The sequence below is a fragment of the Scylla paramamosain genome, chromosome 13, assembly GCF_035594125.1.
Source record: "Scylla paramamosain isolate STU-SP2022 chromosome 13, ASM3559412v1, whole genome shotgun sequence".
NCBI lineage: Eukaryota > Metazoa > Arthropoda > Malacostraca > Decapoda > Portunidae > Scylla > Scylla paramamosain.
In genome coordinates this window covers 11,178,663-11,190,748 of record NC_087163.1, presented here as the reverse complement: position 1 = coordinate 11,190,748, position 12,086 = coordinate 11,178,663, and the positions used below count along the sequence as shown (strand labels likewise).

General features: G+C 36.9%; 1 protein-coding gene across 7 annotated transcripts in view; it reads left to right on the top strand.

Moving 5' to 3' along the window:
• Window positions 1-10,466: 10,466 nt before the first annotated feature.
• LOC135106431 (mpv17-like protein 2) overlaps window positions 10,467-12,086 on the top strand; it is an 84,429-nt gene continuing 82,809 nt past the window's right edge. For 6 of the 7 annotated variants that reach the window (XR_010271294.1, XR_010271296.1, XR_010271299.1 and 3 more), the window contains exon 1: window positions 10,468-10,622. The gene's annotated coding sequence lies outside the window, so the exon portion shown is untranslated. Of the gene's footprint in view, window positions 10,623-12,086 lie in introns of all 7 variants that reach the window. The other variant, XR_010271301.1, reaches the window with a different exon arrangement.

The following is a 12,086-nucleotide window of genomic DNA, read 5'->3' as shown; positions in this document are numbered from 1 at the left end:
TACTTTGCATGCATTTTTAACGTATTTGTACCTAACAAGCTCAAAAACACTCACAATACACGTTTTTTTTTTTTTCATGTTGCAGTTTTTTTTTTCTAAAATGGGTGTTTTGCATATGTTTTAGCGTTTTGGTATGTTAGATGTTTAAGACATTCAAAAGACACATTTTCGACAAAATTGTTTTGTTTTCCCACATACGTTATTTCCTATGCTTTTTAGCGTTATGGTGCCTAATACGCTCAATAACAGCGAAATGACACGGTTCTCGTAATGTCATTTTGTTGCGCCATATTGGGTAGTTTGATTACATTTTGGCGTTTTGGTAAGTAACAAGCCCAAAAAACACTCAAAAGGCACGTTCTTGGTAATGTTATTATTATTTTTTTTTTTCTCTCCATAATGGGTGTTTTCTTGCGTTTTGGCATTTTGGTATATAAGAAGCTGAAAAAAAAAACGCTCAAAAGACACGTTTTTTTTTTTTTTAATAAAGTTCTTTGCATGCTCTTTATCGTTTTAGTGTCTAATATCTAAAAACACACTCAAAAAACACGTTTTTAGCAAAGTTGTTCTATTTCTTTCTATTAGCGCTTTTTTTATGCCTTATGGTATTTTGATACATAAAAAACTAGCAAGCCCAAAGACACTCAAAATACACGTTTATGGTAATGTTATTTTTTTTTTCTCCATAAAAGGGTGTTTTCTTGCGTTTTGGCGTTTTGGTACATAAGAAGCTGAAAAAAAAACTCAAAAAACACGTTTTTTTGTATTCTATTTTTTTTTTTTTTTTTAATAGAGGGTTCTTTGCATGCTCTTTATCGTTTTAGTACCTAACAAGCTAAAATACACTCAAATGACACACACGATTTTAACAAAGTTGTTCTATTTCTTTTTAAGGGGCGCTTTGTATGCCTTTTGGTGTTTTGGTACGTAACATGGTGATAGTCACTCATAATAGAGGTTTTTATCAATGTTATTCTGTTTCTCTATATGGAGAGCTATTCACGTGTTTTAACGTTTTGGTAACTAAGAAGCTGAAAAAACACTCATAATATGCGTTTCCGTTAATATTGTTTTCTTTGCCATACTGGATGATTTCCATGCATTTTTAACGTTTTTATACCTCACAAGCTCAAAAACACTCAAAATACACGTTTTCATCATGTTCTTTCCCCATAAAGGGTCTTTTGCATGTGTTTTAGCGTTTTGGTACGCAAGAAGCTCAAAAACACTGAAAAGACACATTTTCGACTAAATTGTTTTGCTTTCCACAGAGGGTGTTTCCAATCCTTTTTTTTACCGTTTTGGTGCTCAATACGCTTAAAAACATCCAAATGACGCAGTTACCGTAATGCCGTCTTGTTATCTTTTATGAAGTGATTTGCATAAGTTAAACGTTTTAATAAATATGAAGCTCAAAAACACTCTAAATGCACGTTTTTGGTAACGTTGTTCTTTTCTCCATAAAGCATGTTTTGCTTTCCTTTTAGCAATCTGGTACGTAAGAAGCTGAAAAAAAACACTCGAAATACACCTTTTAGGAAATTGTGTTCTTTTTTTTTCCAATATAGGGTGCATTGCATACATTTTAGCGTTTTAGTTCTTAAGAAGTTCAAAAAACACTGATATTACACGTTTTTATCAAATTTGTTCTGCTTCTTTAAATATGGTGCTTTGCATCTCTTTTGGCGTATAGGTACCTAACACGGAGATAATTCCTCATAATACACGTTTTTTTATCATTTTATTCTGTTTCTCGGTATAGAGTACTATTCACGTGTATTAGCGTCCTGGTATCTATGATAGTGAAAAACTCACATAGTACACATTTTTGTTAAAATCTTTTCTTTTCCCAATATCGGGTACATTGCACGCATTTTGGCGTTTTGGTACCTAACAAGCACAAAAATACTCAAAATACACGTTTTTAGTAATATTAACTTGTTTCCTAATAAAGAGTGCATTCCATGCGATTTTGTTTTGGTACGTAAGAAGTTAAAAAGAAACACACAAAAATCACGTTTTCGATACTGTTTTTTTTTTTTCCAAATAGAGTGTTCTCCATGCTTTTTAGTGCTATGGTGCTTAATACGCTCATTACCACCTGAATAACACGTTTCTGGTAATGTCGTCTCGGAACCCGATATAGGGTAATTTAATCGCATTTACGCGTTTATTACCTAACAAGCTCAAAAAAACACTCAAAAGCATACATTTTTGGATTTAAATATAATTGTTTTGTTTTCCAGTGTGTCGAGATTTACATGCTTTTTAACGTTTCGGTACTTAAGAAGTTCGAAAACAACTCAAAAGACACATAATAATGTAATTTTATTTTTAAATATAGAGTGTTTTACAGGGTACTTTGATCGCATTTACGCGTTTTAATACCTAACAAGCTCAAAAAAACACTCAAAGCACACATTTTTGGAAATGTTGTTTTGTTTTTCCAGAAAGGATGTTTTGCATGCGTTTCAGTGTTTTGCTGCGTAAGAAGAAAAAAGAAATCAGAAGAAAAAACAGTCAGAAAACACGATTGTTATTTATTTTTTTCCAATATATGCTTTTTAGCGTTTAGGTACTTAAGAAGCTCAGAAACAACTCAAAAGACATGTTTATGGTAAAGTAATTTTATTTTTAAATATAGGGTACTTTACATGCACTTTAAAGTTTTGGTACCTAACAAGCTCAAAAACACTCATATTACACGTTTTTTTTTTTTTTTAACAAAGTTTTTTTGTTTCTTTATATACGGTGCGTTGTATGCCTTTTTTGGGTTTTTGGTACCTAACATGGAGACAGTCACTCATAATACACGTTTTTGGTGATGTTAATCTGTTTTCTCCATATAGTGTGCTATTTACGTGTTTTAGCGTTGTGGTACCTAAGAAGCTGGAAAAAAAAAAAAAATCATAATACACGTTTCTGTTAATATTGTCTCTTTTCTCCATATCGGATACTTTGCATACATTTTGATGTTTTGGTACCTAACAAGCACAAAAACATTCAAAATACACGTTTTTTAATTTCTCTATGAAAAGTGTATTCCATGCGTTTTTTTTTTTTCCTTTTTTTTTTGAGTTTTTGGTTCGTAAGAATCTGAAAAGCATTCAAAAGACACGTTGATGGTAATGTTGTTCTTTCCCAATATTGGGGGCTTTGCATGCACTTTAGCGTTTTGGTACCAAACAAACTCAAAAATAATCAGATAACAATTTCTTAGCAAATTTGTTTTATTTCTTCATATAGGGTGCTTTGTATATCTTTTGGCGTTTTGGTATGATTGATAATCACCCATGAATGGGGGATGTAAAATCCCTAATTCCATGTTAAATTGCCTATGTTCAACTCGTATCTCTTCCCTTATTTATTGACCAATTTCTTTCATTTAAAAAGCATTTTAATGAGAAAGGATAGGAGAAAAATGTCTGCTGCCATTTTTTTTAATGAAAAAAGTAAAAAAAATGACATTTAAATATTTGTCAGTAATAACAAAAATGAATTCCAAACAAAAAAAAATCGATAGCAGACTTTGTTCGACTCTCATAGTTTCCTAAGCTGCAATAGCCCATATATGTGTAATAAGAATAACAACGGAAGAGATAATTCAATATGCCAAAATCCGCCATTTTCAGATATCACGTCATAAAGTTTAAGGGGTAACTATAATTCACCTATTCCAGCAAGGGGCGTAAAATTCAGAATATTTCCAAAAAGCAGAAATAGTTTCATTTAGTTACTCCGATTGGTTTTGTACATAGGTAAAGCGATTCATGATTTCACGCATAATTTCCAGGGAGGGAAGAGGGGGAGAAAGTATTTTGTTATATTTCTAAGTAAAAAACAGTGTTTAACTGTTTAAAATAAATATAATATTAATGTAAAAGAAAATTTGATGCAGATACATTGAATACTTGCTGGATTTACGAAAAAAAATCATTATATATTTTTTCTTATTTTTCGTATATAAATTCAAGAAAAAAAAGTTAGGCCTAAATTTTCTGTTCTCTTATATTGTACGCAGAGAGAGAGAGAGAGAGAGAGAGAGAGAGAGAGAGAGAGAGAGAGAGAGAGAGAGAGAGAGAGAGAGAGAGAGAGAGAGAGAGAGAGAGAGAGAGAGAGAGAGAGAGAGAGAGAGAGAGAGAGAGAGAGAGAGAGAGAGAGACATAAATTTTTATAGGATACTAAAGAAAACGGGTATATAAAAAAGAAATATGGGAAAAGGGAAAAAAATACTTATCATACATGTCTCACGGCGAGCGAAACCGTGGAACTTCATGACGGAAGACCTGATCACATAAGGGGAAACATTTTTTTTTTATCAAAACATTGCATGTATCAAAAGAAGTGGAAAAAATGCAGAAAATTATAAAAGAAGATTTTTTTTTTTCAGGCCTGAGTCGTACAACCCAACCCACCCAACTGTTTTCTGTAATGTTTTCTGTTTCTCCATATAAAGTGCTATTTATGTGTTCTAACGTTTTGGTACCTAAGAAGCTAAAAAAAAAAAAAATCATAATACAACGTTTGTTAACAGTTTTTTGTTCCCCATATCGGGTACTTTGCATGTATTTTGGCGTTTTTTTTTTTTTTTATCTAACAAGTACAAAACATTTAAAATAAACGTTTATAGGAATATTGATCTGTTTCTTCATAAAGAGTGTATTCCATGCGTTTTTTTTTTTGTGTGTGTGTGTTTTGGTATGTATGAATCTAAAAAAACACTCAAAATACACATTTTTTTTTTTTACATTGTAGTTCAGTTTCTCTACATAGAGTGCTATTAAGGCTTGTTTTCGCGTTTTGGTACCTAAGAAGATCAAAAACACTCATACACGTTCCTCGTAATGTTTTTCCTTTTCCCTATATAGGATAGTTTGCATGTATTTTGGCGTTTTCACAAATAACAAGCTGAAAAACATTGAAAATACTTGTTTTTTGGTCATGTTATTCTGTTTTCATACATAACAAGCTGAAAAACACTCATAATACTTGTTTTCTGTAATGTTATTCTGTTTTCTCCATTATATGCGTTTTAACGTTATATTACTTAAGTAGCTAAAAAAAAAAAACACACTCAAAAAACACGTTTTTGTTAATGGTTTGTTTCCCATGTAGAGAGCTTTTGATATTTTTTGTGTTATCGTGCCTAACATGCTTATGAACACTCAAAGGACATGTTTCTAGAAATATTTCGTTCCCACATACAGGGTGCTTTGCATGCATTTTGGCGTTTTGGAACCTAACAATGTGAAAAACACCCAAAACACACGTTTTTGTAATGTTATTCTGTTTCTCTATATAGAGTGCTATTTATACGTTTTACTGTTTTCGAATATAATCGTAATGTGCTTCAGTTTCCTCATATAAGGTACTTTCTATGCACTTTTTTTTTTCGTTTTTGTACGTAACAAGTTCAAAAACATTAAAAAAGACGTTTTTTGGTAATATTTTGTTTTCCACTATAGCGAGTTGTTCATTTGTTTCTGGAAATGTTTGGTTTCCAAACAGAGGAAGCTTTGGATGCATTTTGGTATTGTGGTACCAAACAATGCGAAAAGCACTCGAAATACACGTTTTTGGTAATGTTATGTTTTTCCATATAGATTGTTATTCATGCGTTTTAGCGTATTAGTATCTAAGAAGCTCAAAAACACTCATAATACACATTTCTATTAATGTTCTTTCTTTTCTCTTTATAGGGTACATTCGATGGATTTTTAAGTTTTTTTTTTTTTCTCCTTTTTACGTAACAAGCTCAAAACACTCAAAAGACACGTTTTGAGTAATATTGTTTTGTTTTTCCATATGAATTTTTTTTTTCCATGCTTTTTTAGCGTTGGTACCTAACACGCTTATAAACACTTAAATGACACCTTTTTCTTGAAATGTCGTTTCATTTGCCCATAAACTGGGCTTTGCATATATTTTGGCATTTTAATAACTAAAAAACGTAAAAAACACTCAAAACACACGTTTTTTTTATTTAAAGTTCTAATTCTCAATATAGAGGAATATTCATGCGTTTTAGCATTTTAGTACCTAAGAAGCTCAAAAACTTTCATAATACACGTTTCGTTTTCGTTTCCCTGTATATGGCACTTTCTATGCCTTGTCCTACTTAACTAACTGAAAGACACTTAAAATACACGTTTTTTGGTGAAATAATACTGCTTCTCCATGGATGAGTCCTAGTGGGTGTGCAAAGGCAAAGAATGAAAAAGTAAGTATGGTAAACCTGTGGGTAGGTCGATTGGGAAGCGCGGCAAGGATCAGAGCGAGTAAGTATGATGTGTTGAGAGAAGTGTGGAAGAGTGTGGCTGTGCCAAGTATAATATTTTTTTTTTTTTTTTATGTAGGAAGGACACTGGCCAAGGGCAACAAAAATCCAATAAAAAAATATGCCCACTGAAATGCCAGTCCCATGAAAGGGTCAAAGCAGTAGTCAAAAATTGATGAATAAGTGTCTTGAAACCTCCCTCCTGAAGGAATTCAAGTCATAGAAAGGTGGAAATACAGAAGCAGGCAGGGAGTTCCAGAGTTTACCAGAGAAAGGGATGAATGATTGAGAATACTGGCTAACTCTTGCGTTAGAGAGGTGGACAGAATAGGGGTCAGAGAAAGAAGAAAGTCTTGTGCAGCGAGGCCGCGGGAGGAGGGGAGGCATGCAGTTAGCGAGATCAGAAGAGCAGTTAGCATGAAAATAGCAGTAGAGAGACAGCTAGACATGCAACATTGCGGCGGTGAGAGAGAGGCTGAAGACAGTCAGTTAGAGGAGAGGAGTTGATGAGACGAAAAGCTTTTGATTCCACCCTGTCTAGAAGAGCAGTATGAGTGGAACCCCCCCCCAGACATGTGAAGCATACTCCATACATGGACGGATAAGGCCCTTGTACAGAGTTAGCAGCTGGGGGGTGAGAAAAACTGGCGGAGACGTCTCAGAACACCTAACTTCACAGAGGCTGTTTTAGCAAGAGATGAGATGTGAAGTTTTCAGTTCAGATTATAAGTAAAGGACAGACCAAGGATGTTCAGTGTAGAAGAGGGGGACAGTTGAGTGTCATTGAAGAAGAGGGGATAGTTGCCTGGAAGGTTGTGTCGAGTTGATAGATGGAGGAATTGAGTTTTTGAGGCATTGAACAATACCAAGTTTGCTCTACCCCAATCAGAAATTTTAGAAAGATCAGAAGTCAAGCGTTCTGTGGCTTCCCTGCGTGAAATGTTTACCTCCTGAAGGGTTGGACGTCCATGAAAAGACGTGGGAAACTGCAGGGTGGTATCATCAGCGTAGGAGTGGATAGGACAAGAAGTTTTGTTTAGAAGATCATTAATGAATAATAAGAAGAGAGTGGGTGACAGGACAGAACCCTGAGGAACACCACTGCTAATTGATTTAGGAGAAGAACAGTGATCGTCTACCACAGCAGCAATAGAACGGTCAGAAAGGAAACTTGAGATGAAGTTACAGAGAGAAGGATAGAAGCTGTAGGAGGGTACTTTGGAAATCAAACTCTATCAAAAGCTTTTGATATGTCCAAAGCAACAGCAAAAGTTTCACCAAAATCTCTAAAAGAGGATGACCAAGACTCAGTAAGGAAAGCCAGAAGGTTACCAGTAGAGCGGCCTTGACGGAACCCATACTGGTGATCAGATAGAAGGTTGTGAAGTGATAGATGTTTAAGAATCTTCCTGTTGAGGATAGATTCAAAAACTTTAGATAGGCAGGAAATTAAAGCAATAGGACGGTAGTTTGAGGGATTAGAACGGTCACCCTTTTTAGGAACAGGTTGAATGTAGGCAAACTTCCAGCAAGAAGGAAGGGTAGATGTTGACAGACAGAGCTAAAAGAGTTTGACAAGGCAAGGTGCAAGCACGGAGGCAAAGTTTCGGAGAACAATAGGAGGGACCCCATCAGGTCCATACGCCTTCCGAGGGTTTAGGCATGGAAAAAATCATTGCGAAGAATTTTAATACGTGACATGAAATAGTCAGAGGATGGAGGAGAGGGAGGAACAAGCCCAGAATCGTCCAAGGTAGGGTTTTTAGCAAAGGTTTGAGCGAAGAGTTCACCTTTAGAAATAGATGTGATAGCAGTGGTGCCATCTGGTTGAAATAGAGGAGGGAAAGAAGAAGAAGCAAAGTTATTGGAGATATTTTTGGCTAGATGCCAGAAGTCACGAGGGGAGTTATATCTTGAAAGGTTTTGACACTTTCTGTTAATGAAGGAGTTTTTGGCTAGTTGGAGAACAGACTTGGCATGGTTCCGGGCAGAAATATAAAGTGCATGAGATTCTGGTGATGGAAGGCTTAAGTACCTTTTGTGGGCCACCTCTCTATCATGTATAGCACGAGAACAAGGTGTGTTAAACCAAGGTTTAGAAGGTTTAGGACGAGAAAAAGAGTGAGGAATGTATGCCTCCATGCCAGACATTATCATCTCTGTTATGCGCTCAGCACACAAAGACGGGTCTCTGACACGGAAGCAGTAATCATTCCAAGGATAATCGGCAAAATATTTCCTCAGGTCCCCCCAACTAGCAGAGGCAAAACGCCAGAGGCACCTTCACTTATGGGGATCCTGAGGAGGGATTGGAGCGATAGGACAAGATACAGATATGAGATTGTGATCGAAGGAGCCCAACGGAGAAGAAAGGGTGACAGCATAAGCAGAAGGATTAGAGGTCAGGAAAAGGTCAAGAATGTTGGGCGTATCTCCAAGACGGTCAGGAATACGAGTAGAGTGTTGCACCAATTGCTCTAGGTCGTGGAGGATAGCAAAGTTGTAGGCTAGTTTACCAGGATGGTCAGTGAAGGGAGAAGAAAGCCAAAGCTGGTGGTGAACATTGAAGTCTCCAAGAATGGAGATCTCTGCAAAAGAGAAGAGGGTCAGAATGTGCTCCACTTTGAAAGTTAAGTAGTCAAAGAATTTCTTATAGTCAGAGGAGTTAGGTGAGAGGCATACAGCACAGATAAATTTAGTTTGAGAGTGACTCTGTAGTCGTAGCCAGATGGTGGAAAACTCGGAAGATTCAAGAGCGTGGGCACAAGAGCAGGTTAAGTCATTGCGCACATAAACGCAGCATCCAGCTTTGGATCGAAAATGAGGATAGAGAAAGTAGGAAAGAACAGAAAAGGGGCTACTGTCAGTAGCCACCTGAGTTTCAGTGAGGAAAAGAAGATGAGGTTTAGAAGAGGAGAGGTGGTGTTCTACAGATTGAAAATTAGATCTTAGACCGCAAATGTTGCAGAAGTTAATGAAGAGAAAGTTCAGGGGGGTGTCAAGACACTTAGGGTCGTCGACAGAAAGGCAGTCCGACCTGGGGACATTTATGGTCCCCTCCCCAGATGGGGACTCCGAGGCTGGTGTAGGAGTCGCCATGATGATTTTAAATTTTTTTGAGTGAAGGGTGTGTGTGTTATTAGGTGCTTGTAGTTTTGTGTGGAGGAAGAGAGTTGTCTTTAGAGGGCAGGCTGTGACTGCCCCCTTGTGTTGTGAGACACAAAGGGAAACGTTCAGTGATGTCACAGCTGGGTTTTATGATAATTTCACAGCACCCCCTGAACAGTGCATTAGATCTCACTGGGAGTAATTATCGTTTCGGCAGGTGTCTACTACCTCCTCCTGTATGGTATGGATGTGATTTCATGGAATGAAAGTGAAATTGATAAGTTGGAAGTGGGCCAGAATATAGTAGCAAGGATGGCACAGAGTGCACCGAGGTACACAGCAGTTGAAGCCATGTTAGGTGATATGGGATGGAGCACCTTTAGGTGCAAGATTAAGCTTGAGAGAATGGATAATGCAAGAATAGCAAGGAAGGTGTATCTGTGGAATGAAAGTGGAAGCAAATGGAGGAAGAGGTGCATGAGAATGACAGACAGGAATGGATTACTGGTTGTGTGGGCGATGAAAATGACTGGGAAGAATCAAAATGAGCGTGAATGGGTGGTAACAAGAGGAGGCAGAGTGGGAGCTGAATGGGATGTGAGAAAATGGATGAATGAGATAGACAAAGAAGTGAAATGTGAGGGACTGAATGAATGGAAGAATGAGATGGAAAGAAAGAAGACCCTGGAATGGTACGAGGAGAAAGAGGCCCCGAGGTATGAAAGGTGGTATGATGGAAAAGCCTGGGCGATGATCTCTTCCGAGCGAGGGCACAGTGTACAGATGTGAACGCAAGGAGTTATAGATGGTCTGAGTCCCGTAGCAAAGTGTGCCAGATGTGTGACATGAGAGAGGATGAGACGGTGAAACATGTGGTGCTGGAATGTGTGAAGTTTGCCAGAGACAGGAATGAGATGATGCAAGTGATACTGACTGAGTTGGGGCATGATAGGAATGAAAGAGTGGAGAAGACAGAAAGGAGTGGATGGTGTTGTTACTAGGACTGTATAGAGGCGAATGAAAGGATGATTGAGGCGGTGAAAGAGTTTATGGAGAGAATGTGGCGTGCCAGATATAAGAACAATTAGTGTAGAGGATGTTGTTCGTTTCTCTTTTTTTTTTCCCCCTCTACAGGAGTTGCCGATACAAAGGCCTAGCTTAGGAGTGATCTCGAGCCACCTGTATCATCAAGATCAAGATCATGTGTTTTGTAGTCAGTCTCTTCATAAACTGATAAGTAAGTATTTTTATACTATAGCCTGTCTTCAGGAAATTAAAGGTTTCTTTCAGTAACTTTCGATTGGTAATCAGGATTTCATCTCAAAATATCAGTATATCCTTGTCGATATTAAAAGAAAGACAGTTTCAAACACATCAGGGTTTTCAGTATTAAACAGTTGTGACTAGTTTGAATTCTGGCAGCATAATGGTTAATATCCATATAACGGTTAAGATTCGGGATAATATGGAAATAACCTTTGCCTCTCCTCCCGAGGTTAATACATGTCAGACAGAATTAAGGTTGTAGAGTACCATGCAACATATATCAACGGTATTTCTTGATTTCTTGGTAAGAAGTCCGCCCCCCATTCCCTCACAGGCCCCTCAAGCTTCGGGGCCTGTGGGGAATCGGGGGTTGGGGGGGAAGTGAAATATGGGAGTTCATAAATCTAAGGAAATTTACCTTAATATTTTGAATTTCCCTAACCTAACCTCGGGAGCTACATCCCCCTGGACTCCTCCCCACTAAGACGTTAACCCAACCTAACCTAGCATAATCTAATCTAACCTAACATAATCTGACCTAATGATGGACCTCAAAAATTACACCATTATGCCTTACCAGAGGGTAAGGTACAACAGTGTAATTTTCGTGTGGTAATTGGTGTGGAGGTTTTCAGGGTGATGGAGGTGGATACAGTTTGGCAGCTTCATTAATAAACACAGGAAACCTCTTCCTTATATCTGTATATTGCATCATAAAACATTGCCATTGCTTAATATCCCACACAGTAACTTTTTCCTACCAAACAATGGCTTTGTTTGCTTCACCTCTCTCCACTGGGTAGTCATATTGTCATGGGGGAGGGGTAAGTTGCTTGAATGTAGATTGATGTTTCTTTCAGTTTTAATTAAAAGGTTTGATTAAATTTTGGGATATTCATTTGAAGTTGGTATTGAAGTACTTTTGCTTTGATTTAGTTTATTCTTCAACTTAGTTTTGACTTAGACTTAGCTGTTATTAATGTAAATAAATAAACACTAGATTAGCTGCCACCAGTCTTTGTTTCTGCCAAATAATTTTGAACTTTCTCTATATGGTAGCATTTTAGCCAGGGATGTATAAGGCACTGGAAAAACTCCATGACAGCCATATTGAGTTTTATTGAAGTTAGGTTAATCACAAATTAAATTAAATTAAATTAAATAACAAATTATTTTTTCTCCCTTCAAATTCATAATGATATTTCTAGAAATTACTTCTGTTACCTTGGAGTTGTGGGACCTCCTATACTGGGAGCAATGATAACTAATCATTTCATTATTATAATATTTAAATGAATATGTTATAACAATTAATTGGTGCCTCAGGAGTTTACCTTAATTTTTGGTAGAAAACATCCAGATTGTGTAGTTGTTACATTCAAGCGTGTGTGTGTGTGTGTGTGTGTGTGTGTGTGTGTGTGTGTGTGTGTGTGTG